Source organism: Chiloscyllium plagiosum, chromosome 18, assembly GCF_004010195.1.
Source record: "Chiloscyllium plagiosum isolate BGI_BamShark_2017 chromosome 18, ASM401019v2, whole genome shotgun sequence".
NCBI lineage: Eukaryota > Metazoa > Chordata > Chondrichthyes > Orectolobiformes > Hemiscylliidae > Chiloscyllium > Chiloscyllium plagiosum.
In genome coordinates, this window is record NC_057727.1 from 56,606,436 (window position 1) to 56,631,780 (window position 25,345).

The window sequence follows — 25,345 nt, forward strand, 5'->3', positions numbered from 1 at the left end:
TCTGTCCTTGTTGCGGTTGGAGGGGTTGGGTCTGAGGGCGGAGGTGCGGGATGTGGACGAGATGCGTTGGAGGGCACCTTCAACCACGTGGGAAGAGAAATCGTGTTCTTTAAAGAAGAAGGCCATCTGGTGTGTTCTGTGGTGGAACTGGTCCTCCTGGGAGCAGATACAGTGGAGGCAGAGGAATTGGGAATACGGGATGGCATTTTTGCAAGAGGTAGGGTGGGAAGAGGTGTAATCCAGGTAGCTGTGGGAGTTGGTGGGTTTGTAAAAAATGTCAGTGTCAAGTCGGTCATCATTGGTGGAGATAGAGAGGTCCAGGAAGGGGAGGGAGGTGTTAGAGATAATCCAGGTGAATTTAAGGTCAGGGTGGAATGTGTTGGTGAAGTTGATGAATTGCTCAACCTCCTCGTGGGAGCATGAGGTGGCACTGATGCAGTCATCAATGTAGCGAAGGAAGACGTGGGGAGTGGTGCCGGTGTAACTATGGAAGATGGACTGTTCTACGTAGCTGACCCTGCTCCTTGAATGCTGTCTGACCTGCTGTGCCTTTCCAGGACCAGTCTACTCTAAACCCTTTGTACAGTTTTACCACATGGATTCATGCAGTTTTTGATCAAAATAAAATGTAATTCTGCAAAAACAAGTTCACCCCATAAGTTTATAATTGTGCTCATCTAGGAGCAATGGATTGAGTGTGCATGTAAGTGTTTGTGTGGGTGTGAATGCACATAATAGAGTGTGTGTGTATAAGCTTGGTTAAATGTGTGTGTGAGTGTGAATGGGGTGTGTGTGAGAGGGTGCATGTGTCAGTGTGAGTGCAGGGGGGGGGTGTATGTGTGTGCATATGAGAGAGAGCTTGTGTATGAGAGAGGGTCTGTGTGAGTGTGTGGGTTTGTAGGAGTGTGTGCGTGTATGCTACTGCTTCCAAATAAATCTGTTGGACTATAACCTGGTGTTGTGTGATTTTTAAACTTTGTCCACTCGAGTCCAACACCAGCACCTCCAAGTCACTGTGATAATGCTAGGTTGCAATATTAATCAATAGCATGAATCCTTTTCAGTTATAGCCCCCAGGCTTTTGTCAACAAACAGTGTGAAATAGAAACATTGTATTTGTAAAACAAAAGAAGGCTTTTGTTTTTAAGAACTTAAAGTTCAGGCAATTTAAATACCTGGGTAGCTTAATACCCTCCTTGACAGTTCCATGGGTTTGATAGTTTCAATGGATTCAGTCACTTATTATGCATACTTTTGTCTACTTTGAACAATCTCAAAAAGTGCTCTTAACCTTACTTTCAAAGGTCTCCTGACCTCTTCATAAAGAGATTCTACCTCCTCTGAGGGATACCTTTGCTTGACTATAGGTGCCACCCAAAAGGGTGGCCCAGTTCTCTAAATAGCTTGAGTAGCTTTAGAGCTTCTTCTGAAAACTGTAAAGTCCACGTGTTGTATTTTGGCCATCTGACCCTGTGAAAAATACGTTCTGTTAGAAAGCGGCTTTATGTAAAATGGGCAATTGCCTCCATGAACAAAGGATGCTCAACTTACCACCATTACTCTTGATGAAAAGGTGAATTTCCAGAATCGGGACCCTGGCATCATGTCAGCTGCAAATTCTCTCGGTGTTAGGAAAGTTCAGACCTCCATGTATTAATCACCATTAGAAATTGTAAAGGTCAGGCATTCTATATTAAGGAGCAGTCACGTCAGTATTATGATACAAGTTACATAGCAGCCTATTCATTCCCAAGTAGAAGCAGAAGGTTCTCATTGATTATGCTCTTTTGTCCTTCAATTTCCATTTGGCAACAGTGAAACAACACCTTATGTAAAAACAATTGCCAAATAGTGATTCAAGTCATGCAGAACAAGTTATTGTTGCACCTGACGTCATTTTGACAAAAAAAAACAAAAGCTCTCTTGCCTTGTTTGCCTAACAGTTAAGATTATTCATATTTCTGCAAAAGCCATTCAGTTTTTGAATTGGCTGTGATACAACAGAACAGCCAGTTTGGCTAGAATACAAAAGCAAGGGGGACAAATATATCTCATGTAGTTCAACCTTTATGATATTAAAATTACATGATATAAAGAAGTGAAGAGGTACCCATCTGTAATTTATTGAAGAGCCGTAACGCTGAACAGATCCTTGAATTTTATTACATGCCCATGAGGATGCCGGAAGGATTAAAACAGAATGGTTCTTCAGTAATGTACTCTCCTCTTTTCATGTCTTTACCTATGCAACTTGGCCTGTGCACTGGTTACTAATTATCCAAACTGGTGTATTGTATCATATTATAATTTATGTTCCAGCTTGTGTTACAGAGCTTACTAAATTATGACTTACTCTAAACAAACAAGCATTGAAGTGGGATACTGAATAAAACCTGAAGGGAAAATGTTTTGAGAATAACTTGAAGTCTTTTCAAGACAGCTGCATTTCGGAATGTTGACATGCTATAATACATGCTAGAGAAACAAAATTAACTGTCTGACTTATATAGATCTTTTCATTTAGTTCTAGATATCTGCCATTGGATTTCATGCTTTAGTTAGTTGTTCCCTAACCATGATTCAGAGACACCAGTGTGGAACTGGGGTGTACAAAGTTAAAAATTCTGTGTCTTACAATCTTATTCTCCACAATCACCTGATGAAGGAGCAGCACTCCGAAAGTTAGCGCTTCCAAATAAACCTGTTGGACTATAGTCTGGTGTTGTGTGATTTTTAACTGTGTTCCCTAACCAGTTGAGTTGACATGCTGGTGCTTTGATCTTATTCAGATTCCCCACAGGTCATCATCATCAGACAAAATGGATTATTAGTAATTTAATTATTGAGTTTAAAAACTGGAATTATTTAAGAGAGTCAACAAGCTCAGTCGTAATCTCAACTGGCCACAAAGGAGTATATGAAATGAAATAGTGAATCAAAAGTTGAATTTGTTATTTGAGGGAGCAGTCTGGAGTCATTTGAACTTCCTCTGGGCTGAACTCAAGTGGTACTGTCCCTATCTCTGAGCTGGATGACCTGGGTTCAAATCCCACCTACTCCAGAAATGAGAGATAAACTTCTAGAATATCGAACATAGAACACAGAAGATAGAACATTACGGCCCATTACAGGCCCTTTGGCTCCCAATTTTTGTACAGTTTTGTACAGCTGCAACATGATCTCATGATTCCAAAACTCAGTCCCTCTACCAATAAAAGCTAACACACCATATGTTTTCTTAACAACCCTGTCAACCTGGGTGGCAACTTTCAAGGATCTATGTACCTGGACATGAAGATCTCTCTGCTCATCTACACCACCACGAATCATACCATTAACCCAGTACTCTGCATTCCTGTTACTCCTTCCAAACAGATGAAAGACTTAACAGACAATCAATTTTTCAATGTATAATTTCAGTTACATCACACTGTAAATTTTTGCTATAAATTGTGTGTGTTAGGAATGAGCTCTCCATTACCACCTGATGAAGGAGTGACTCTCTGAAAGCTAGTGTGCTTCCAATTAAACCTGTTGGACTATAACCTGGTGTTGTGTGGTTTTTAACTTTGTAGACCCCTGTCCAACACCGGCATCTCTAAATCAAGAGCAAATGAAGGCTTTAAATCACACCGCAGCAACCATCTGGACTCTGGCTTGGACTGTTCAGAATTATCTTTATGGTTCAGTTGGTATCCCCAGCTAATGGATTTTTTTCCACAAATACATGAGTTTGCATCGCGTGATATGGGAAGACGTGTATTTACAAAATCATTTGATTGTGAAAATGGCAAAAAAACTACCTTCTGAAGAAGGCCCTATCCATAGTTCATTGATATTTGACACCACGTGCAGAAGATAAAGGCTATGCTAACCTTTCCGCATTGAGTTAATCCTGTTATCAGTTTAGCATTGTTGCTTCTTTCACAGCAGAAGATCACTGTTTTCACTGTAAGATTATTTGCTAATCCCGTTGCCACTGCAGCTAGCTGAGATCAAGATTTATGGGCTCTTTAGATATAACTCTTGATGTTTTTCCATTTAATAAAACCAGCAATAAATTTGCATTAGCAGTTGATCATGAGTTTCATTACATCTAATGAATTCCACTGACATTTTTTTGGAATGTCATTATTTTAGAGCAGCTATATTATACTTAGTTTTAAAAGAAGCTATGAATTGGATGTCTAACTCAGCTAACAGTTAATATGGAGTCAGATAATTCCCCTGCATTTTTTGATTATGGCCTAGATTTTATAATCCCTGGTCCTTGAGATCTTTCCAATTCATTGATTACATGGGAATTGCAGGCAAAGTTTGAACTTCCAGTGAGCAATTTACCTGATACCTGGAACCTTCTGATAATGTCTCCAACTCTGAGCTAAAGGAATAAATCAGGAGGTGGTCGCATAATGGAAAAAAAAATCACTGGATAAGTAAACCAAAATCCTTGACTAATGCTCTGGGTCACAGATTAGAATCCTACCATGGCATTCTGTGAAATTTAATTCATTAAAAATTTGCAGTTAAAAACTAGTCTAATGAAGCCATTATCGATTTTCACAAAATGGTCACTCATTCACTTTAGGGAGAGAAATCTGTCATTTGTACTGCAATTGACCTAAATGTGTCTCCAGACATATGACCATGTGGGTGACTATGAACTACTTTCTGTGGCAGCTGGTGAGGGAATCAGCAAGAGGAAAAACTGACTGCATGTCATCCTCACCAACCTACCTGACTCAGATGTAGCTGCCCAAGACAAAATCCACAGGATGATTACTGAACAATCCATGTCAAGACAAAAGTCCCATCTTCACTGTGTTGGGTGGCACTACCACAGTGTTAAATGGGATAGATTTCAGTATAAGACTAGCAATGGTCATCCAAGAAGCACTGTGGATCATCAGCAGCAGCAGAATTATACTCAACCACAATCTGCAATGTCATGATACCTATCCCATCCCAGCAAGCCAGGTGGTCAAATTCTGAAGAAGGGTCACTGGACCTGGAACATTAACTCTGACTTCACTCCACAGATGCTACCAGACTTGATGAGGTTTTCTGGCAATTTCTGTTTTTGCTTTTGATTTCCAACATCTGCAGTTCTTTCATTTATTTAGCCAGGAAATCAATCCTGGTTCAACGAAGAGTGCAGGAGAGCAAGCCAGGAGCAGAACCAGGCAGATCTACAGATGATATGTCAATCAAGGCTATGGACCAAGTGCCAGTAAATGGGATGAGAACAATTCGAGTCATAGAGTCATTGAGATGTACAGCTCGGAAACAGACCCTTCAGTCCAACTCATCCATGCCAACCAGATCTCCCAAACCAATCTAGTTCCACCTGTCAACACCCGGCCCATATCCCTCCAAACCCTTCCTATTCATGTACCCATCCAGATGCCTTTTAAATGTTGCAATTGTACCAGCCTCCACCACTTCCTCTGGCAGCTCATTCCATACATATACCACCCTCTGTGTGAAAAAGTTGCCCCTTAGGTCTCTTTTATATCTTTCCCCTCTCACCCTGAACCTCTAGTTCTGGACTCTAGTTGGGGTGGCATGATGCCACAGTGGTTAGCACTGCTGCCTCACAGCACCAGGGTCCCAGGTTCAATTCCAGCCTTGGTGACTGTGTGGAGTTTGCACATTCTCCCTGTATCTGCATGGGTTTCCACCAGGTTGCTCCGGTTTCCTCCCACAGTCCAAAGATGTGCAGGTCAGGTGAATTGGCCATGCTAAATTACCTGTAGTGTTAGATACATTATTCAGAGGGAAATGGGTCTGGGTGGGTTCCTCTTCGGATGATCGGTGTGGATTGGTTGGGCCGAAGGGCATGTTTCCACACTGTAGGGAATCTAATCTAATCCTCCACCCAAGGGAAGAGCCTTTGTCTATTTATCCTATCCGTGCCCCTCATGATTTTATAGACCTCCATAAGGTCACCACTCAGCCTCCGATGCTCCAGGGAAAACTGCCCCAGCCTAAGTGGTTGTTTTAAAAAAAAGGGATAACATGGTGGCTCAGAGGTTACCACTGTTGCCTCACAGCACCAGGGACCTAGGTTCGATTCCAACCTTAAGCGACTGTCTGTGTGGAGTTTGCACATTCTCCCCGTGTCTGCGTGGGTTTCCTCCCACAGTAATAAGATGTGCAGGTTAGGTGAATTGGCCATGCTAAGTTGCCTGTAGTGTTCAGGGATGTGTAGGTTAGGTGCATTAGTCAGGGTTAAATGTATGGAATGGGTCTGGTTGGGATGCTTTTTGGAGAGTTGTTGTGGACTTGTTGGGTTGAATGGCCCGTTTCCACACTGTCGGGATTTTATTCTATTCTACTCAAATGAAACTATCCGAATTGATAAGTATGGCGTTGGAAAAGCACAGCAGGTTAGGCAGCATCCAAGGAGCCAGAGCGTCACCAGCATAAGCTCTTCATCAGGAATGTGGTGATGAAGGGGCCTGAGAGTTAAATAGAGGGGGGGTGGGGGTGGGGCTTTGGGGGTCAAAATAGATATTCCATCTTGACATCCTCAAAGATCTCCAGCTTCACAGATTCCAGTCTTCAGCCAGTTTCAGTCAATCCTGGTTCAATGAAGAGTGCAGGAGAGCACGCAAGGAGTGCAATCAACCAAACCTACAAATGATATGTCAATCAAATGAAATTCCCAGAGACAAAAAGGACAGCAGGTCAGGCAGCATCATGATAACCAAGAAATGGGTGAAGGCACTGGATCTTGCAAAGATTATGGACCCTGACAGTATTCCAACAATAGTCCTGGGGACTTAATCATCGACTCATATAGCACAGAAGAGACCAGTTGACCCATCTTGTTTGTGCCGACCTCTTTAAACTAATCCCACTTTCCAGTACTTGACCCATAGCCTTAAAAGTTATGACATTTGAAGTTCTCATCTATATAATTTTTCCAAAGTTGTGAGGTTTCACACCATCACTGCCCTCCCTGGGCATTCTGAACTCCCATTACCTTCGGAGTGAAAAAGACTTTCCTCAAACCTTTGCTATGCATCCTGTCTCACATCTTAAAGTTTATGCCCCTTATTTACAGACACATATTATGATCCAAAATTTGCCAATCCATAGTCAACCTCTTTCAGTCCAGCAGCGACACCAGCAGCTATCCATAGTGAAAATTGCCAAGGTTAGTCCTGTACAGAAAAGGCTGGACTAATCCAATATTGTGATCACTGCCCACTGGCCTATTTTTCATCATCAGTAAAGTCATGAAAGAGATCATCAATAATGCTGCTAAGCAGCACTTATTTAACATTAACCTGCTCACAGATATTTGGTTAGCATCCTGCCAGGACAATTTAGCTCTGACATCATTGCAGCTGTAATTCAAACTTGGACACGAAGAGCTGAATTCCAGAGCAGAGGTGGAAGTGACTCCCTTGACATCATAGCTACAGTTACCTATTGCAGCGTTAAGGAACCCTGACAAAGAAGGAATCAATGAGAAAGCATTCCACTCTTTGGAATCATAGATGGAACAAAAGAAGATAGTTATGGGTTTTTTTTAGATTAGATTCCCTACAGTATGGAAACAGGCCCTTTGGCCCAACAAGTCCACACCGATCCTCTGAACAGTAACCCACCCAGACTCATTTCCCTACACTTACCCCTGACTAATACACCCAACACTACGGGCAATTTAGCATGGCCAATCCCCCTAACATGCACATCTTTGGGCACTCGGAGAAAACCCACGCAGACACAAGGAGAACTTTCAAACTCCACACAGACAGTCGCACAAGGCTGGAATCAAACCCAGATCTCTGGCACTGTGCGGCAGCAGTGCTAACCACTGGGCCACTGTGCCATGTTGGATGTCAGTCACCTCAGCCCTAGAACATCACTGCACGATTTGCTCAGGTAGTATCCCAGGCCCAACCATCATATCATAAAGGTCAGTGGTGGGGATGGTTCCAAATCCAAATTCCCTGACTGCTGACCCGAACAACCCATAAATCTGACTATAGCATGCCAAATAATTCAACTGCTCCACACAAAAAGCCATAACATTTCATTAGCACCTCCGCCCTAAATGGACAACATTGATCTTTCCTAACCACTCCCCTAAATGTCATTCTCCTCCTACATCCGACATCATCTATGTTGCATGTATCCTCTCTCTGTACATTTTACAGAAAGTTTGAACAATTAAATATATTAATTAGGAGCAGAAGTTGACCATTTGACTGATGTTTGTGTTTTGAATTCAACATTTGTGATTCCCATGCCTAACAAGATTCCATTTAGTTCAGCCTTAAAAATATAGAATAACACCATCACCACTTCTTTATTAGAAAGAAGAGTTCAAAGTCACACATCTCTCAGAGATAATAAGAGGTATGGATAGAGTTGATAGCAGTTGTCTTTTCCCTAAGATGCGGAATTTCAAGACTGGGGGCACATTTTTAAATGAGAGGCGAAAGATTTTGAAAAGAAATAAGAGGCAAATCTTGTTTACACAGAGGGTGGTTTGTGTGCGGAATAAACTTCCTGAAAAAGTGATGGATGTGGGTACAATTACAACAATTGAAAGACATTTGGATGGATACATGAATAGGAAAGGTTTGGAGGGATTTGGTCCAGGAGCGGGTGGGATTAGTTTAGTTTGGGATGATGTTCGGCCTGGACTGGTTGGACCAAAGGCTCTGTTTCTGTGCTGTATGACTCTATGACTTTGATTCTGCCCTAAATACACAGCCCAATAATGCTAAAATAGTGTTCTCTAATTATTGACTCACTATTCCCTTCCAAGTCCATCTTATCAAGACCATTTAGGACCTTATACCATTCAGTCAAGTCATTTCTCAGTCCTCCAAACTCCATTGGAAACATGTCCAACCTGTCCAGGTATTAATCTCGCAAACTTTCTCTGAACTGCTTCCAATGCATTTACATCCATTCAGTCATTAAAAAGAGTTTACTTAGCAGAAAACAACAGCTAATGTGATACTGAAAAAGGTAGCATGGCTTTTATAAAGAGGCGCTATGAGGATTCCCCTGTATTCTAAAAGTTGGCAAGATCGTTCCTCATAAGAGAGGTGTGCAAATACATATTAGGGATTTCAACCAAGATTGGAAGGATTGGGATATTATGAGTGAAGATCTCAATTTGACATAATCCGAATATCTATACTTTTTATATATGCATATAATGGGTGTAGGTTTACTCGCTGAGCTGGAAGGTTGTTTTCAGATGTTTCGTCACCATACTAGGTAACATCACCAGTGAGCCTTTGGATGAAGCACTGGTGGCATGGCCCACTTTATGTGTTTAGGTTTCCTTGGTTGGTGATGTCATTTCCTGTAGTGACATCATTTCTTGTGGTGATGCTATTTCCTGTTCTTTTTCTCCAGGAGTGGTAAATGGGATCCAAGCCAATGTTTTTGTTGATAGAGTTCCAGTTGGAATGCCATGTTTCTAGGAATTCTCATGCGTGTCTCTGTTTGGCTTGTCCTAGGATGGATGGTTGCAGATAATGTATTTACTAAACTACAGAAGCCTTGCATAGCCAAAGTGAACAAAATACTTCTAAAGAGTAATAATTGCTATGATGACCATTTGTTGAATTGTTTATAATAAATGAAACAGACTATTTGCACACAGCAAGGTTCCACAATAATATTGAAGTGGAGATAATGGTGCAAGTATGTCCCAAGAACCTCAGATCCAATCCCAACTTGACAAAGGGTGGAATTAAAGTTGTAAAGAAAGTTGGATTTTAAGAGTTTGATGATGACAAGAGCATAAAAAAGGTCTGGTCTTTAGGGAGGGAAATTTGCAGCCCTCAACTGATCTGGCCTAAATGCAACTCGAGACCACAGAAATGTGGTTGAATTTTAACTGCTCTCTGTATTGGTTGCGCAATCCACTTAATTATAACAAAGCACTTAAAAGTTTCAAAAAAAAGGGGGGCGGGGGCGGGTTAGTCATTAAACTTCACAAGGAATTACAAAACTTCATTTTTGCTAATCTTGCCTTGAAAATCTTCTGAATAGATGTCTTATGGATTGCCTCAACAACAGCCCCTGTCCTGGTTAATCATCCTCTTTACTTGAGCTCATGGATTGTGAACTCTCTCTAATAACTACATGCTCATGCTCAGCTCCACCTTAATGCTAACAAATAATGTCACCAAGATTATAACTGTCCCTGGACTTTTCCCTGAGCTCAATACCCTCCCGACTGCATTGGAGTGTTAATACATGCAAATATTTTCAAAGTGCCTCATGACTTGCTAGAACATAGTTGGTGATTTTTCCACTGTCTCAGTCCCCAGTCTTCTCTAAACCCTGATCACACAGACTTATTTGACAGCAATTAGCTTCTCATTCGGTCTTCAACCCCACAAATTCAGTGTAGCTCAATTACCTTCCCTATAGTATTGTTCCCTACAGGATTTAAGCATCAGATTATTGACATAGCTTCGATCAAATGTTTTCTTTTGTTAATGCACTACTTTGAACTCTATAAAAAAGCTCTGGTTAAGTCCACAGTCCAAACATTGCTTTTTCTGCCAGCTTTAAGTACTTGAGTTCATTTTACAAAGCAAACTGGAGTAACCACTCAATTGGAAAGAGTAATGTTAAAATGGCTTCTTTACGTACCAACAATTTGTCTCTTATTTTTCTCCCCACCCTGAGAATGTTACGGAAATACCTTTTCTGTTTCACTGTTAGGGTGTCATACAATTGAATGTCCAGGAAATGGATTTCATCACAAGAACAAGAATCTCTGAATATATTTTTGGATGAGTATCAGTTAACATGACGTTCGCAATCTGAAAATTATCAGAACTCAGCTGGATCAGAATTTGAGAGATTTGAGACGTTTACAGTACAGAAAAATACCCTTCAGCCCATCAAGTCAATGACCTATTTCTTTATTTTTCTACTAATCTATGAAATAATGCTTCACTTTGTAACTTGTTTCTCTTGCTAACTTGTACCATAGCTTTTTTTTTTGTACTTAGATACCCAAGATCGTATCTTGTGTGGCCAAGTTATACACTTTTCACTGTACTCCAGTTCTTCTGTATTTGAGTATGTGACAATAAAATCTAAAAAAAAATCTGAAACCAATCAAAAACAACCGCCTAACTAGAGGTGACAAACAAATGACACAAAAAGGAAAAAAAAACACAGCTGGAAATGCATAGCAGGTTGACCAGAGTCTGAAGGGGCTTTGTTTGCAAACTTGATCTTAAATTTACCTTCTTGTATGGCTAAAAGGTAACTCCAAAGTTTTCTTCAAAAAGCTGTCTAAAAGTACAAGAAAGATAATTAAGGCAGATAGTCAAACAATGAAAATTTATCAGCTTCCACAACTAGGTTCCCGAGAGATTCCACATTGTATGTTTACAAGAACCATTCAAAGGCAGTGGATTAACTATTCAATCCATACCCAATCAGATCCTCATCATGTAGCTGATTTATTATGTAAGAAGTGACAACAGCAGTATATTTGTTTTTGATCCTATCGTACTGGAACAGCTATTAGATTGCCACTGTCTGTTGCTAGAACTGATGTGCAATTATTTTCTGGCATTTACATTCAGTTCATAATAACTCTGATTTGTTAATCTCAATTGTTTTTTGTCTTGGATGATAGCAGGATATTAATTTCTCTTGAAAGACAAGACAGATTAGATCATGAAAGGTTTCATTCTCCATCACCTTTCAGATTTAAGGTCCCATACTTCTTGAATAAGGTTAGTCTTCAATTGTCTACTCATTGTTAAAAATATCAACAAAGGAGAGCTAAGTATGACACACCACCCAAGTCAACTTACATCCTGACTGCCAGCAAAGTTGTCATATGCTGACTAATTTTACTTTATTGCTCTTACATTGAATCAGCCTTGGTTCAGTTGAAACATGTTCATCTTTAAATTAGGTAACTGTGTATATTAATTTGACTCTAGCATATTGAGAGGGTTCTGCACAGTTCAGTTGGTTTATTTCAGATGAGGAATTAAACTGACATTTTTCAGGTGAATAAAATGGCCCATGTCATTATTTCAAGAAGTGTAGGCATTTCCCTGAAATATATCCCTCAACAGCATAATTTCTAACACTTTCTGTCTGAAAATGGACTCCATGATTTCTGACACTACAGCAGTGCATTTTAAAAATGTTTCTTTAAAAAGCACTGACAGATATTCTGATGTAGTAAATGGTGCTATATAAATGCAAGTCTTTCTTATTTTCTGGTGATATGAAGCCTGCAGTAATGGTGAGTGAAATATATATGGATATTATTTGTATAGATTTGTACAGAAGGATTTCGATAAAACTCCTCCAGAGAGATTGTCAGCTAAAATTCATGCAAACATTTAAATACCTCGTGTGTTGTGGTGGTAAGGTTCCTACGTCTGGCCGAGGAAGTCTAGACTCAAGCCCCACCAGCCACGAATCTGTGTCTGATAGTTAATTAAAAGTAATTCTGAAGGAAATTTCCGATCTTATCTCAAATAGCTCCTACATTGAAATGCCTCTTCACTTCTGATTAATAATGACTGATTGTTCCCCAATCAGAACGCAAGTTCAATGCTAATTCATTATCAGTGATGATTGTGGTTTGACAGTGTAGCTGTATCTAACTTGTACTCATGTTAACAGTGGTATCATTGCTGAGAGTAGAAACAATCTTTAACTTCCTATATTGCCACTTAAAATATGAACCAAAGAGATGACTGATGTAAATAGTGGGGCAACCTGAATGATTTTGATTCATACTGTATGGGTTACAGTTAAATTTTCAGCTTCCTCTTTGCACAGAGTCAGATTCCTGAGATATTCAATGATGCTGAACTCATTTTGAAGGCATTAAACATGCAAGAATTAATCCACCGCTATACAGCCTGTTTGATTGGTAGTTCCATTAGCTTAAATATTCAGTTCCACCACCATCACCCCACAGTGGCAGCAGTGGGTACCACCTACAAGAAGCAACAATTTATCAAGCCTACTCCAATAGCATTTTCCAAACCCATGACCTCTACCACCTAGAAGGACAAGCTACTAACCATCCTGACTTGGAACTACATCGTCATTCCTTTATTGGGTTCGTTGGGTCAAAATCCTGGAACTTCATCCCCAATAGAACTGTGGGTGCCCTTGCAACACAAGGACAACAGTGGCTCAAGTAGGAGCCTCACCACTACTTTCTCAAAGACTCTTAGGGATGGGTAAAAAATGGTGGCCTAGCTAGTGATTCCCACACTCATCAAAACACCTTTATTTTAAAAAGTCTCAAAGTTGGCTTTGAAAAGTGGAAATGCTAATGAGAATTTAATTCTTGGCATTTAATATGACCAAAAGGAAAAGTGCTGAATCCAGAGGGCAAAAAGCAATATAAGGAATATTGCTCCTTAGTTAATTGCTGACAAACCATTCTGACCCTCTGGGTTCTAGAACATATGATTTGGAATTAATGACAAAGTTAATCCAAATAAACAACAACAAAACCTTTGCATCCGTCACAAACACTACATCAGATTCTGAAATCTACATAATCAAGTAACAAGTTTGAAAAGCAACATGAAGAATAAAGGCAATGATAAGGAAGGGCAGCAAAAAAAACTAAAATTCAAAAGTTATTGTTTATAGTGTCTGAAAGAAGGTGAATTGACCAGTGGTAAAAAGAACTCTCATTTGCAACTAAGTTGGAATTTGAAGATCTTACAGAAGCTGGACATGCAATTAGTTATTATCGGTTTAGCATCATAAATGTTGCAAAGATAATTTTTTTTAGAAACATTTTTACTAAGAACTTTTTCAGATCTTTTACAAAACAACTATATATTTGAAAAATACCAAAATACAAAAGATAGAGGTAGTAGAACAATGTCATATCACAATACTATTAATGATTAGCTACCTACTATTCTACCAGAACAAATGTACCTACTTAACTTAAACTAAATGACAATCAAACTAAATAAAAATTAAATGAAGCTGAATTCAAATTAGCTTAAATTAACTTATATCATATTACTTTGTTCTATTCCACTTACCACACCTCCACTAAAGCTCCCATCCCTGGGAGCACCAGTTATTGTATCGATGTATTTCTTTTCCCCACAGCCTCCCCTTCCCAGGGCCCAACGCGCACCCAAACTGATTCCCACATCTGTATCATCGTCCTTATTAATATTGTCAATAAGTCTGCATCAATATAATTTAGAAAGGGCCACCACATTTTATAAAACTGCTCCGTTTTGTGGTGCAGCATAATAGTGAGGTAGTCTTGGGGGAGATGCTCCATCACTAGCCTACGTTCTTCCTCACAAAGTGTGTGAGAATGTTACACAATCTCTTCCTGTGTTCCCCCAGAGAGGGCAAATTTGACAACCCCAGAAGAAGAAATACTGGGTCCACTTTGACTACAATTCCCAGGATTTCCTTCAGCCCCTTTACTATGGCACTCCAGTATCTCCAGATCTTGCAACATGACCAAAAGCAGCATATAAGAGTGCCTATACTAATTTTATATTTGGGACACCCTAGAGATGCTCCTGTCTTGAACGGAGCTAACCTCTCTGGTGCCGTATGAGCCCTGTGTAACATCTTCAATTGTATGGCCTGTACCTTGTTGCATGTTGAGATTTTCTTTACATTTTCCCATATATCTTCCCATGTTTCCAATGAAATATCCTCTCCTAGTTCCCAATTCCAAGTCCTACAGAGTCTCTCCTAAGGCACGTCCTTTCTGTAAGTGATCCAAAGTACTAATTGAAAGAACGCCCGTTCACCGGAGCACTCTTTTCTCCATGTCTGACTGGTCAGGCTGAGCTAGGAGTGTGGTCTTCCTCTGTATATCTGAAAGTACCTGAAAAGGTCCCTATTAGACAATCCATATTTCTGACTTAGTTGGCTAAATGACATCAAGACCTCCCCCTCTAATAAATCTTTCAAACAAGAGATTCCCTGATTCTCCCATAATTTAAAGCCAGAGTCCATTGCCAGAGGTTTAAATCCTTGGGCTCCCATCAATGGGGTAAATGGTGAAGTCTTGCCTCATTGTCCTCCAAGCTTTCACTGTATTTAAAATGATTGGGCTCCTACACTGCTCGATCACGGATTTCATCTTATCCATAATATTAGATTAACTAGGGAACATCTTGACGGTGAGGCTTCAACATCAAGCCAAATGGACTCCAAATCACCCCATACCCAGTCACAGACATATGCTAACAGGGCACTTATTTGATATCTCTTCAAGTCTGGAAGGTCTACCCTCACCCCCTCACCCTGCGGGAGCTGGATGTATTACTACCTGGTATGGCAACTGTACCATTCAAGATCAGATACAATCACAGAGAGTGGTGAACTCAGTTGGACAATCACAAAGGCCAACCTCTCATCTATAGAATCCATCTATTAGGCTCGCTGTTAAGGAAAGGCTGCCAGCATTCTCAAAGATCCATCCACCCTGGCAATGTTTTTCTACAACCTCTACCATCGGGGAGAAGCTACAGAAGCCTGAACACACGCACCAGCTGGTTTCACAACAGTTTCTACTCTATTGTTGTTAGAATACTGAATGGACTCTCAAACTCTTAACATTCGCCTGTACCTGTGTTTTTGTTTTTGCCACTGTTTACCTACTATTTACTTATCTATGCTATTTAATTATGTGATCTGCCTGTATTGCTCGCAAGACAAGCTTTTCACTGTGCCTCGGTACACGTGACAATAAATTCAATTCAATTCAATTCAATTTAGTGAATTTAATTAGGAGGCGTTTGCGGCACCAAAGAAAGGATCCTCGCCAGCCACTGAGCCTCCGTAACACTCATCTGGGAAGTAACAATGGGAGCATTTTCATGGGGTACAACAGGCGAGGAAGAACATTCATTTTAATCAGGGCTATTCAGCCCAACCATGATAACGGTAATCCCTCCCACCGCTGCAAATCCTGTTTTATCCTCTCCAGTAATTGTACGTAGTTAGCTTTATACAGCTGGTGGAAGGCAGTGGTAATAAAAATTCCCAAATACCAAAAACATTTTGACAACCATCTAAACAGGAACTGCATTCCACCCTTCAGATCAGGCACCTCCAATAATCCCCCCATCGGCATGGCTTCAGATTTTGTAAAGTTGATCCTATATTCCAAAAAACTGCCAAATAAATTAATTTTTTGAATCAATCGAGGAATGGACTTCTCCGGATTGGCCAAGAACAAAAGGATGTCATCAGCGTATAGGGTGATCTTATGGTCCCCCATTTCCAACCTTGGCACCACTATTTCAGGAACCCTCCTGATAGCCTCAGCTAACAGCCAAGATAAAAAAGCAGCAGTGAGAAAGGACATCCCTGTCAGATACCTCTCCTAATACTAAAGTTATCCGACTTAGTGCCTTTTGTGATGACTGCTACCTTAAGACAACACCATCACCCACCCATCAAAGGCTCCCCCCAGACCAAAGTGCTCTAGGACACCAAATAGGTACAGCCTTTTCTGTGTGTAGGGAGACCAGCAAACCCAGGAATGAATCTTTGCTGGCATACCTGCACTATGTTCAGTACCCTCCTGATATTGTTGCAGGAGCTACGGCCCTTGACAAAACCCATCTGATCTTCTTTTATAATTTAGGGCAACACCTTTTCCAAACTCAGGGCCAGCAGCTTTGGCAGAATTCTAAAATTTATATTCAACAACGAAAGTGGTCTGTACAAGGCACATTCTTCAGGGTCTTTCCCCTTCTTTAAAATGAGGGCGATATTAGCCTCCCTCAGAGAGAGTGGAAGACAATGCAGTGTACTAGAATAGCTATACATTCCCAAATGTGACTCCACCAACACATTTACGAATTTTTTATAAAACTCACTTGGGAATTGTTCTGGCCCTGCTGCTTTGCCACCCTGGAGATGTTTTATTGCTTCCTGCACCCCTTATATTGTTGTAGGTGCATTTAACAGGGAGACCTGTTCTGAGTTTATAGCAGGGAGGTGCAGGTTCTCAAAAAAGAACTGCATTCTCACTGCACCGTCTTCACTGCCCTCTGCCCGAAATAACTCTGCAAAGTATTCCCTAAATCTAACATTGATCATCTTCAACTCTAGGGTAACAGTGTCAGCCTTCTCTCTAACAGACGTAATGGATTGGGAAGCATTTTTCTTTCTAGCCAGATATGCCAGATATCTACCAGGCTTACCTCCAAATTCAAACAAGCTTTATCTAGCAAAGTAGACCTTTTCTTTGCCACCTGTGTGTGCAATGAGTTGAGAGCAGCCCGGAGAGCCGTGATCCACTGCAGCTTGACCAATGAAGGCCTATTATAATATGCTTCCTCAGCTACCTTCAGCCGGATCTCTGGCATCCGCTGCTGTTCCTCCTTCTGCCTCCTTCCAGTCCTTGAATACGAAAGGATCAGGCCTCGTAAATATGCCTTAGTTGTCTCTCAAAGTACTGCCGGATTACTGGCCGTACCCGAGTTGATATCCCAGAAGGCCCTGAACTCTCTTGAAATGTACTCAACAAATTTGCTATCCCCTAACAAGAATGGGTCCATGCGCTGGTGCCGTACATCAATTCTGCCACCCTTGATTTTAACATCTAAGTACACTGGCGCATGGTCTGAGATAGTTTCATTCCCAATTTTGCATGCCAATGTTCTGTCCAAACAAACCAATGGTATAAGGAACATGTCAATTTGCATGTGGCACTTGTGTGGGTTGGAATAAAAAGTAAGGTCTCTTAAATTAGGGCAGAGATGCCTCCACACATCCACTAATCACACATATCCACCAACTGTCTAGCTTGCACGGATGTACCTGCTAGGCCCCTTGGCATTCTATTTACTCTGGGATCCATTAGACAGTTAAAATCCCCTCCTATATTGTGCAGTACACCCCAAGATTCATTAATTTAGCAACTGCATCAATTAGAAATTTAAGAGGATGCACCGGAGGACAATAAGCATTCAGGACGCCATACTGTCCTCCATGTATTAGAGCTTTAAGAATAATGAACCATCTATGTTCGTTCTTAGTTTGCTCAGTTACCTGGAATAGGAGGTTCCTTCTTACCAGTACAGCCACTCCTCTATTCTTGGAGATAAAGGAGGAGAAGAATACTCTATCATAACCCCCCCCCCCCCCCCGCTGCCCCCCCCCTCCCCGCTGCAGCTTCAGATTTTCCTTACCAGTTAAATGCACCTCCTGCAGCAGGGAAAAGTTCTCCCTTTCCTTCCTAAGGGCTTGACAACACCTTCTTTCTTTTAATGGGGGAATGGCTCCCTTTTTCATTCCAGATGCACCACCTGAACAAATCACTAGCCACAGTCATCTAGGGCAGCCCATGGTTCCCCAGGAGGAGGCCGTTTATCTGAGGTGCAGCGAGCAAAAAAGACATTAACTCCATAAAGTCTAAAAACTATTCCTATAAAAATTACTACAACTAAAAAAACTAACCACTACATTTAACTTAAACAAACACCCAAATTAACCCCAATTCACTAGAGATCTCCCCCCCTTGCCCACAGGAGGCACTCCTCCCAATCCTTGTGACCATCCTGACTCCTTCCAGCTGAGGCTGCACCCTAGGCCCAGGCAATTCACAGACAAGAAAACATTTTATTTAGATTCTGAGAGTTAAAAATGGATGCCCACCTTCTCCCCCCCCGCCACCTTTTCTCCATACACCTTGACCACAGGTATAGCCACCCCCAATGCAAAAACAAAAGGGTGGCAGCAAAAAAATCCCAGACAATAACCAACTAACCGAATTGATAAATAAATCACCTTTTCCACCAAGGCAGTACAAAATCTATAAAACCAATAACCACAAAAAGGGGAGAGAGCAGAAAAAGAAGTAAAGAAAAACTGTATCATTGTCCTTAATGGTGTCCTCTTCACCCCACCATTCCCCGCTCACAACCCGAGTCCTTTATTTCAAATAGTTCACAAAGACATTTGCCTTTTCTGCTGAATCAAAATAATATACCATCCCTCCGTGAGTGAAACGCAACTCGGTTAGGTGCCTCAAGGAATATTGAATGTTTAGATCCCTTAATTTCCTCTTAATTTCATCTAATGTTTTTCTCTTCTTAATTATGTCTCCTGAGAAGTCCTGAAAAAGCATTATTCTTGAGCCTTTGTGCATTATAGCCTATGGATCTCTTCCCAGTTTTCTTGCTATTTCAATCACTAACTGTTTTTCTTTATAATGCTGGAGTTATACTCGGACTGGGCGGGGACACGGGTCCAGTGGGCCCGCTTCACAGTCACCAGGCCCGATTCCAACTCCAGCCCCAGGAACTTCAGGAGCCACTTCTCCAGGAAACCAAAGTCATCGCCTTCCTTACTTTCCGGGAGATCCACGAGCCATAAGTTTTCTCTTCTACTTTTGTTTTCCAGGTCGTCCACTTGTTCCTGAAGGACCCGAATAAATGCTGCTGCCCCATTAAATCCAAAGGGGTCACCCCAGTAGTTTGAGCAATGGCTATGGGCACCCCGACGCAGTAGGGGAGTGCCCTGCTTGCTGGACTCCTTTCACCCCTTTTCCTTTATGCACCTTCATTCTGATCTTAGAGCTGTCAGACCAGTGGCGGATGGAATTTAAACCTGAAAAATGTGAGTTCTTCAGAAGTAGTAACAAGGCAAGGGAGGACTCAGTGAATGGCAGAACACTAGGAAACTCAGAGGACCCGATGAAATTGGGGTGTTTGTCTACAGATCCCGAAAGGCAGTGGGAGAGGTGGTTTGGAAGGCCTTTGGGACACTTGTCTTTATCAGTCATGGCATAGATTCTAAGAGCAGGGAGGTTATGTTGGAGCTGAATCAAACTTTGGTGAGGCCACAGCTGGAGTGCTGGGTCACTGCACTATAGGAACAATGAGATTGCACTGAAGTGGGAGCAGAGGAGATTGGCCAGGATATTGCCAGGAAAAGAGAAGTTCAGTTATGATGAGAAGATGGACAAGCATGAGTTGCTTGTTTAGAAGAGAGAAGACTGAGGGATGGGGTTAATGACAAGAGGACATAGTTTTAAGGCGAAGCAAAGGAAAAATGCTTTACTCCCAATGAGTGCTAGGAATCTGAAATGCACTGCCTGAGAGGGTAGTAGAGGCAACAAAGCTCACAGGCTTTTAAAAAAAAGTATGTGGATAAGCACGTGACATGTCATACCATTTGGAGGCAATGGGCCAAGTGCTGGAAAATGGGATAAGTGTAGATAAGTCAGTTTAGAATCAATAGAATGAATGGCCTCTCCTGTGCTGTATTACTTTATGACATGCCCTATGTGTTCTGTTTGCTATCAAGAGAGAAGCACAAAGAGAAACCCACTAAGATAGGGTAATAGCTTTTTCACATCATAGAATCCCTACAGTGTGGAAGCAGGCCAGTCACCTCACACTGACCCTCCAAACAGCATCCCAAACCCATCCCCTATCCTATCCCTGTAACCCTGCATTTCCCATGGCTAATCCACTACGGGTAATTTAGCATGGACAATCCATCTAATCCACACATCTTTGGATTGCGGGAGGAAATTGGAACACCCTGAGGAAACCCACACTGACACGGGGAGAATGTGCAAACTCCACACAGACAATCGCTCGAGGGTAGAATCGAACACGGGTCCCTGGCACTGTGAGGCAGCAGTGCCAATCACTGAGCCACCATGCCACCCATCATTTCACAGGAGAAGTACAGCTGCTGTTTGATCAGTGCTAAGCCAAAAAAGTGACTGTTGTGAAAAACAGGGGACAACCTGCACAAAACTTGTTGGAATAGTAAAGCAGCCCTTGTAAAGCAGTATTGCGGAGCTGGAAAGGGCAATGGAGGGATTGGTTATAATCTATAATTAATTCTGAGAACTCTTCCATGGAGTGTCCAGTGCTGGAATTATTAAAAGCTCAAAGCCTTTGAAAAAAGGTCTCAACTGTTATTTGTCCATGTCTGAGTGAAGACAGCTAGGATGCATCTCCTCAAAGCATCGAATGATCTGTCCTTAAGGGCATGCAGCCAAGATCTGAGATCTTTGACTTTCTCCTTTACAATTGCATTCACAAGTTGTGAAGTTAGTCAGGACTCTGAAATTCTTTCCAGAGTGTGGAAGTTTAATTTTCACCCCAGCAATGGAAGTAAGTATAGGCTTTCTAAACGAATGAATGAGGAACAGGTGCAGGTCACTCAGCAACTTGACCTTGCTCTATCTTTAAGGAAGGTCATGGCTGAACTGATTCCTCCACATCCCCCCTGATCTTTTACTCCCCATTTGCTTATCCACAATCTATTTCTTCCATAAACATATTCATAGAGCTGTTTCCACCACCTTTAGAGTGAAAATGTTCCAAAGACATATGCCACTCAGAAAACCTTTTCTTCTGATTTGTCTTAAATGGATGACCCTGACCTTTCAGCAGTGACCTTTGGTTATGCTGTTGTGTCTGCAGACATGCCTGGAAATTGATGTCCCATTCCCTCACTCCTGTGTTGGATAATGATGCACACCTACCTCTGTATAATTCCGTTGAGGTATGGGTGCTGCAGAGAAAGAAATTCAACATGTTGACTTGCTATGCTCTACCAGCTGGTTCTTCGCTAACCAACACCCCATAATCCCTTGTCCTTGCTCAGCATCATTTACAGTTTCATCATAGGTTCCCTCAGAATTAACATCTTCTGCATTGAAACTTTGTTGTTGTCAGCTTTAAATTTTCATGGAGGTGTTCGATGGATATATATATGGTACCTTTGTTTTATGCAGTATGGCTGCCATGTTTCAAAGGTGTCTGAACATAGTGGGCATTATTGAATGTCCTGGGACCTTAAAAAGGTGCTGGTAAAATGCAAAAGCATTGAGGAGTCCTTAATCAGGTAGATGAAATTCAGACACAATTCAACCATGATCTAACAAAATCTTCTAAAAGGCTCAAGTGGTTAAATAGCTTGCTCCTGTTCCTATGTTCCTGATTTCTCTTTCTTGATCTGATGTTTATGCATCTTTGCCTGCCATTCATATTGGACTAGATAGGTGCTAACTAGTATGCCACTTTGAATTAGACATTACTTCCATGCAATGTTTGAAGACGTGAATAGTTTCAGTTCTGCTGATAGCTCACTGAATTACTGAAAAAATACACAGGCTACACCATCTCAATAGATGGCAACACAATTTTAAATCAGCGGGCAGCAATTCAAAGCTTTATTGATAATTACAAACTTTTTATTCACTGCAAGGAGATCTTTGACCGTTTCTGTGCTGACAAATTTGGTCCATCAAGTTACAATGTAGATAAGAAGGAAGTGCAAAAGGATGAGTTTCTCTGAGGGACTTCTCTTGATTAGCTGAAAAATCATGGGAAGCACAGAAGAATGGAAAGATAGGCTGGGCATTACTGCAGGAATTGATTTCCACAATCCCAGAAAGCAAAATATAAAGTAAAACCAGTGAATGGCCTCTGATCTGTCTGCCCTCATATACTGAAAAGTGGAGGTCTATTATGACTAGTTCACCATTGTGGAGCATAGAGTTTTTGCTCCTGTATCTTTTCCCCACTCTGGGATATTTTTGATTGCCAGGACAGAACTTTACAATATCTTAGCTTTTAAAACAAAATAATTGGGTGATTTGCAAGACATGAACTGAAACACACAAGCAGAAGCTCTTTTCATGGAATTTTCCAGACGGTGTCCAATAAGGGATATGCCTCTGGAATAACTATTGAAGTAGGGCTTGTTAACAGCAGCCTGAAGACAGAATTTAATGAATTACTGGCAGCCTTCACCGTGGCTGCACCGAGATTTGGGCTGTGGTAAGTTGCAGAATTACTTCAACAGGAAATGGAATGGAGACAAGGAAGAGTCAATTCCCCAGGGTGGGGGAACTAGAGGGCATAGCTTTAGGGTGAGAGGGGAAAGATATAAAAGAGACGTAAGGGACAACTTTTTCACAAAGAGGGTGATACGTGTATGGAATGAGCTGCCAGAGGAAGTGGTGGAGGCTGGTACAATTGCAACATTTAAAAAGGTACCTGGATGGGTATATGAATAGGAAGGGTTTGGAGGGATATGGGCCGGGTGCTGGCAGGTGGGAACTAGATTGGGTTGGGATAGCTGGTCGGCATGGTCAAGTTGGACCGACGGGTCTGTTTCAGTGCTGTTACATCTCTAACTTTTATCTGTAGATCCATGAAGATATGAAAACAGAGACAAGAGGAGTAGGCTATTCAGCCAATTGGGCCTACTCAGCCTTTAATTACAAATCATGGCTGATTGAACACTTTGATGTCTTTTCCACCTTTCATTGCCCTTTATAAAGTTAGTAATCAGAAATCTATCAACCTTGCCTTTAAAAACCCACAGAGACTGAGTTTCCACAGCCCTCTCGGCTGGAGTATTCAGAAGGTTCACCATCCTGGGTGAGAAAACAAATTCTTCTCATCTTAGTATAAGATTGTATCCATTTATTTTTATATTGTGTTAGCTGGTTGTAGATGCCACAACCAGGAAAACATCTTATTTGCATTATAAAAGGTAATGGAAACATCTTACTTGTATCTATCCCTTTAAGCATTTTGTAGGTTTGAATGAGAATACTTCTCATTTTTCAACGTTCTGAAGAAAACAGATCTAGTTTGCTCAGTCTCTCCGCACAGGGGAGCCCCAACATCTGGAATAGATCTTCCTCTACGGGAATAATATTTTTCCCGAGATAAGACCAAAACAGCACTTGCAGTACTCCCGGTATGGACCAACCAAGCTTCTACACAATGGAAGCAAGATTGAAAGACTTAAATTGTTTTGCAATAAAGGCGAGTATTCTATTAGCCTTCCTAACAGTTCATCTTCAGTGACTTCTTGACAAGGGCATCCATGTCTATTTGCACATCTACACTCTCCCAATCTTTCACTATTTAAGAAAGACTGCACATTTCTTCTTCCTACCAAAGTGGATAACTCACATTTTTTCACATTATATTCCATTTGCTCCATTGTTGCCCAATCACTAAGCCTGTCCAAATCCTCTTGTGAGACACTTTATATCTTCCTCTCAAAATACAGTTAGCATTGCAATATCTACAAATTTGAAAATACTAACTTTGGCCCTCCACATCCGATAGATTGATTGATAGATTGATCGATATAAAATATATATAGTGAACAGCTAGGACAACAGCACTGATCCTTTTGGAATATCACTAGTCACAGACTGCCAATGTAAGAATAAGCCATTTATTCCTAGTTTCTTCTGTCTGTTAGACAATCCTTAATCAATGCCAGTGCCTTACTTCCAATACATTGTGGTTTACATTTTGTTAGCTAAAAATCTCTTGCATGGAGCTGCAAACATTTATCAGGAGTGCTATCATTAATTTCAATCTCAATGACCTGCTCCTGTAATTATGGCCAAGATCACTCTCCCTACAGAAAGCTTAATGGTTGCAAACTTCTATTACATTTTCTGCTACACTTCCCCTATCTAAACTTCACTGTTCTCAATGCTATGTGTGACCTGTCCCCTCATCACCGCAGGCACAACATTTCTCCCTATTACCTCCTTTAAATAATATCATTGCTTTCCTGCTACTGCCACATGTTGTCAATAAAACATTCCCCTTTACCGGGGAAGATGAAACAAAATGATCTGCTTGGAAAGCAGCTAATCAGACATTTTCCGTGTTTTTTTTCCAGTGCCACATCCCCACCCTGACAAATCCCCCTTTGACAATCTTTGAAAATTCCAGGGTGTAAAATTAACTCTCTTGACAAGGATTAATAAATTAGATAAACTGTTATTTGCAAGTGAACTACAATTGATTTGAATTGAATTTAATGTCACATGCACCGAGGCACAGTGAAAAGCTTTGTCTTGCAAGCAATACAGGCAGATAGAGTCATAGTCAAAGAGATGTACAGCATGGAAACAGACCCTTCGGTCCAACCCATCCATGCCGACCAGATATCCCAATCCAATCTAGTCCCACCTGCCAGCACCCGGCCCATATCCCTCCAAATGCCTCCTCTTCATATACCCATCTAGATGCCTTTTAAATTGTACCAGCCTCTACCACATCCTCTGGCAGCTCATTCCATACACATATCACCCTCTGCATGAAAAAGTTGCCCCTTAGGTCTCTTTTATATCTTTCCCATCTCACCCGAAACCTATGCCCTCTAGTTCTGGACTCTCCGACCCCAGGGAAAAGACTTTGTCTATTTACCTTATCCATGACCCTCATAATTTTGTAAACCTCTTTAGGATCACCCCTCAGCCTCCGACGCTCCAGGGAAAACAGTCCCAACCTGTTCAGCCTCTCCATATAGCTCAAATCCTCCAACCCTGGTTAAAAAT

The 25,345-nt window shown here is 41.2% G+C and overlaps 1 long non-coding RNA gene across 2 annotated transcripts in view; it reads right to left on the reverse strand.

Moving 5' to 3' along the window:
* The window catches only part of LOC122559218, a 25,899-nt gene extending 14,607 nt beyond the window's left edge, over nucleotides 1-11,292 (reverse strand). The window contains exons 1-3 of one of the 2 annotated variants that reach the window (XR_006314371.1): nucleotides 11,247-11,292; nucleotides 1,552-1,688; nucleotides 1,404-1,470 (exon numbers count right to left, since the gene is read on the reverse strand). This is a non-coding gene — a long non-coding RNA (uncharacterized LOC122559218). Of the gene's footprint in view, nucleotides 1-1,403; nucleotides 1,471-1,551; nucleotides 1,689-11,246 lie in introns of those variants that run through there. The other variant, XR_006314370.1, reaches the window with a different exon arrangement.
* Nucleotides 11,293-25,345: the final 14,053 nt, after the last annotated feature.